General features: G+C 35.4%; 3 non-coding genes across 3 annotated transcripts; all 3 read left to right on the top strand.

Annotated features, from left to right (window-relative positions):
• Positions 1-510: 510 nt before the first annotated feature.
• Trnah-gug lies at positions 511-582 on the top strand. Its single transcript has one exon. It is a non-coding gene; the product is annotated as a tRNA-His (tRNA).
• A 1,225-nt stretch (positions 583-1,807) lies between these two features.
• Trnah-gug lies at positions 1,808-1,879 on the top strand. The gene has a single exon. It is a non-coding gene; the product is annotated as a tRNA-His (tRNA).
• Positions 1,880-4,020: 2,141 nt separating this feature from the next.
• Trnah-gug lies at positions 4,021-4,092 on the top strand. Its single transcript has one exon. It is a non-coding gene; the product is annotated as a tRNA-His (tRNA).
• Positions 4,093-5,000: the final 908 nt, after the last annotated feature.

The following is a 5,000-nucleotide window of genomic DNA, read 5'->3' on the forward strand; positions in this document are numbered from 1 at the left end:
TGCTTAGGGCCCAGCTGCTGGCGAGTATAGCTCTTTAACCATCCTCTTTCCAATAGAATTAAGACAAAGAGAACAATATCACACTAAGTGAAGTCGTTAACAGATAAACTAAGTAACGGTACTAAAGGAATACTTGTACAAATACTTCACTATTGAGGTAATTTTTTAAACTGATCAGTGATGTTTTTGACGAGTAAATAGGTTGACCTCAAGAGCAGAGTTATTCAAGCTATTCTTGCAACAACGCAGGTTAAAACCGCTGTAACAACAAATGAGACAATATAGAAAATGCACAACTATTTATACAAATACCACAACTACTAGCATTTAAGTTCTCGTTCCGTTTAACTGTCTCTTAACGAAAAGGTTTCTGTTGATTCGTCTGAAGGAGAATTTGGGGGTACGTGCCGTGCTCTCGCTGCCTCGGGTTTTCCGTCCGGAGGTTTGCTAACTAATGGCGTTCACAGAAGAAACTTCGCGGATGGACGGCTCTCTTCACGTGTTCCAGTGGCCGTGATCGTATAGTGGTTAGTACATTGCGTTGTGGCCGCAATAACCCAGGTTCGAATCCTGGTCACGGCAGAGATCCTTTAAGCTTATAAATGAAGAGACAGATAAATGTGTGTGTGTGTGTGTGTCTGTGTGTATAAATATACACACACACATAATATATACACATAAATACGTGAGCGTGTACACACACACACACATACACACACACACATATATATATATCCATATATATTTATCTATCTATCTATCTATATCTGTATATATCGATATATCTATATTTGTCTCTTTCTATATATATACCCACACAAAAATATGTATACATATATACATATATAAACACATACATATATACGCATTTCTCTCGCTATCCCTCTCTCTCTCTCTCTCCCCCTCTCTCTCTATATATATAAAATATATATATATACACACAAAAAAAAATACATGAATATATATTTATATATTATACATATATATCTATGTATATCTATATCTATCTATCTATTTATCTATCTACATCTATATCTATATCTGTATCTATATATATATCAGTATATATATATCTATCTCTATCTCTTTCTACACACACACACACACGCATATATATTGTGTGCGTGTGCGTATATATATATATATAAATGAAAGGATTAAATGATGAAACAATACCTTAGGAAACTGCCTACAATATATGGTATAATGACCTTCATAATAACAATGATGTAACTAACGAATATTTATTGTTTAAAGTTATACTGAATGCACTAAGATGAGTGATTTTATAGGAGCAATAGTGTTAAGATAACAGTAGTGAATGAATGGTCCTTGTAGAGATTATGCGTAGGGCCCAGATCTTTTAATATCTTTGTCTCCATTAGAATTAAGATAAAGAGAATAATGTCATACTAAGTAAAATCGATAACAAATTATTCAAGTCACGGTATTAAAGGAATATTTGCACTAAGCCTACAGTACACGTATTGAGGTAATCTATTAAACTGATTAGACATGAGACATCAAGCTATTCTTGCAACAACACCAATAACAACCGCAGTAACAACATAACAACAACAAATGGGACAATATAGAAAATGCACAACGATATACGCAAATACCACAAATACCACCATACCGTGGAAAAGTCTCTTAACGAAAAGGTGTCTGTTGATTCGTCTGAAGGAGAATTGCGGGTCCGTGCCGTGATCTCGTTGTCTCGGGTTTTCTGTCCGGAGTTTTGCTAACTGATGGCTTTCACAGAAGAAACTTGGCTGATGGATTCCAATGTACACGTGTTCCAGCGGCCGTGATCGTATAGTGGTTAGTACATTGCGTTGTGGCCGCAATAACCCAGGTTCGAATCCTGGTCACGGCAGAGATCCTTTAAGCTAATAAATGAAGAGACAGAGAAATGTTTGTGCATATCTATATATATATATATATATATATATATATATATATATATATATGTATGTATGTGTGTATTTGTATATATTTTTATACACACGTACATATATATATATATACACATAAATACGTGTGTGTATGTATGTAAGCTGAGGAACCCGTTCTCGTGCAACATTGCAGCATACAACTCCAAAACGAAGTGTATACCTCTTAGTCTGCCGTCTTAATGAGATTGCTTGCCTGGCCTGGACTGTTTCTCCCCATACATAACTAAATAATGTCTGTGGGGTATCTTTCGCAGCCCAATTTCATTATTTTATCATACTTTCTTTTAATAAGTCTTTTACTTGGTTTTAATTATACGAACCAGGTATAATTTACTTGCATTATAAAGGCGATCAGCGGATTACCACATGAAACAAGTGGCCGCACTGATTTGCGTTTCGAAACAACCGCGGCAGCATGTTTCGCACACACTGTGTACACGGAAAATAAATCAGTCTGCTCCGAGACACCGAGGTGTTTCTTTCTCCTCCTAAGGAACTTAGTGACATACCACAACCGTCACAGTTCCATACCTAAGAGATAAGTAGTTGGCAGCTCATTTTTATTCAAACATCTATTTTACGCTGTCTGCCTGTTCTTAAACGCTTCACGAACCAAATGCATATTTTACAAGTGTCTCCATCAATAATCAGTTGTTCACACAAACGGTTTTAGCCGGGTTTTATGAACGAGCTGGCGAGGTATTACCGCTTGCACCCACCCACCTACCACTGTCTCGCCACGCTACGTTCGTTCCCGTATAACCCCAGGGGTACTCTTTCACGGGGCCATGCTAAAGAATTTATTTGTTGCATTATTATAACCTCAAAAAGTATTAAACGTGGGAATAAATACTGCAATAATCGCATGAGAGAGACGGTATACCTCTCACATGTATATATATACGTACATATATATATATATATATATTTACTTATCTATCTATCTATATATGTATATATCGATATATCTATATTTGTCTCTCTCTATATATATATTCCCACATACACATCTATGCACACACACACACATACACACACACACACATACACACACACACACACACATATATACATATATATACATTCATACATACATATACACACACACATATATATACATATACACACAAAAAAAAAAAAATACATGTATATATATATTATATATTATACATATATATCTATATGTATATATGTATCTGTATCTATTTCTATATCTATATATAGCAGTATATCTATATTAATCTCTATCTCTTTCTATACACACACACATATATGTATATGTGTGTGTACGCATATATATATATATATATATATATATATATATATATATATATATAAACGTTTCTTGCATGAAAGGATTTAATGAGTAAACATTACCTTGAGAAACTGCCTACAATATATAGTATAATGTCCTTAATAATAACAATGAGACTATAATAGAAATAGTGAGCAAAAGTAATGTAATTAAGGAATATTTATTGCATAAAGTTATACTGTATGCACTGAGATGAATGATTTTATAGAAGCACCAGTGTTGAGATAACACAAGTGAATGAATGGTCCCTGCATGGACAGTGCGTAGGGCCCAGCTGCTGTTATAAGCAATGCTCTTTAATCATTTTTATTTCATTAGAATTAGAACAAAAAGAACAATATGATACTAAGTAAAATCGAAAGCAGATAAGTAACTAAGTAACGGTATTTGAACTAAGCCTACACTACACGTAATGAGGTAATCTTTTAAATATTGATCAGTGATATTGTGACTAATGGCTAAGTCCACCTCGAGAGCAGAGTTGTTCAAGCCATTCTTGCAACGACACCTGTAGCAACAAATTGGGCAATATAGAAAATTCACAATTTACACAAATACCACATATACCAACAATGAACTTCTTGTTCCGCTGAACAATCTCTTAACAAAAAGTTCCTGTTGATTCGTCTGAAGGAGTCCGTGCCGTGCTCTCGCTGCCTCGGGGGTTTTCCGTCCGTAGGTTTGCTAACTGATGGCGCTCTCGGAAGAAACTTCGCGGATGGATTCCTTTGTACACGTGTTCCAGCGGCCGTGATCGTATAGTGGTTAGTACATTGCGTTGTGGCCGCAATAACCCAGGTTCGAATCCTGGTCACGGCAGAGATCCTTTAAGCTTATAAATGATATATATGTGTGTGTGTGCTGTTTGTATACACACACACACACACACAGTTGGTATTTGTATAAATAATTGTACATTTTCTATATTGTCCCATTTGTTGTTGTTCATGTTGTTAATGTGGTTGTTACTGGTGTTGTTGCAAGAATAGTTTTTTTTAACCGTTACTTAGTTTACTTGTTATAGATTTTACATAGTATGATATTGTTCTCTGTTTTAATTCTAATTGAATGAAGATGGTTAGAGAGCAATACTTCTCTGCAGCTGGGCCCTAAACACAGATTTTGCAGGGATCATTAATTCGCTTGTGTTACCTTATCACTGATGCATCTATAAAATCATCCCAGTGCATACACTATAACTGTGAAATATATATTCGTTAATTACGTAACGTTTGCTCACTAATCTTGCTATATTTCTCAACGTTATTATCAAGGACATTATATCTTATATTGTAGGCAGTGTATCAAAGTATTGTTTAATAATTTAATCCTTGCATGCGAGAAACGTTTATATATATATATATATATACATATGCAATATAGGATGTCAATTGGTCTCTCTCTCTATATATATATATGCAATATAGTATGTCTATTGGCTTATCCGAGCAATATAGCATGTCTATAAGCCATTAGACCAGCAGACCACGTTTGCCACGTCAATTTAGAACCGTAACACCAGCGTGGACTTTGATGACGATTATTTCTGACCTCGTCTGACCTTTCAGATCGCTCCCAGCAGTCACCATGCTCAGGTCAACACCCGGGCTCCGCTCTTGCCCCAAAACAACGTCTCCTGTATTCTCTTAACTGTGTTGCACGACTCCTTAAATAAAGAGTCATGCTGTGTAACCACTATCACTGACCAACCAGCCATTGTTAACATT

The sequence above is a fragment of the Penaeus chinensis genome, chromosome 19 (assembly GCF_019202785.1).
Source record: "Penaeus chinensis breed Huanghai No. 1 chromosome 19, ASM1920278v2, whole genome shotgun sequence".
Lineage (NCBI taxonomy): Eukaryota > Metazoa > Arthropoda > Malacostraca > Decapoda > Penaeidae > Penaeus > Penaeus chinensis.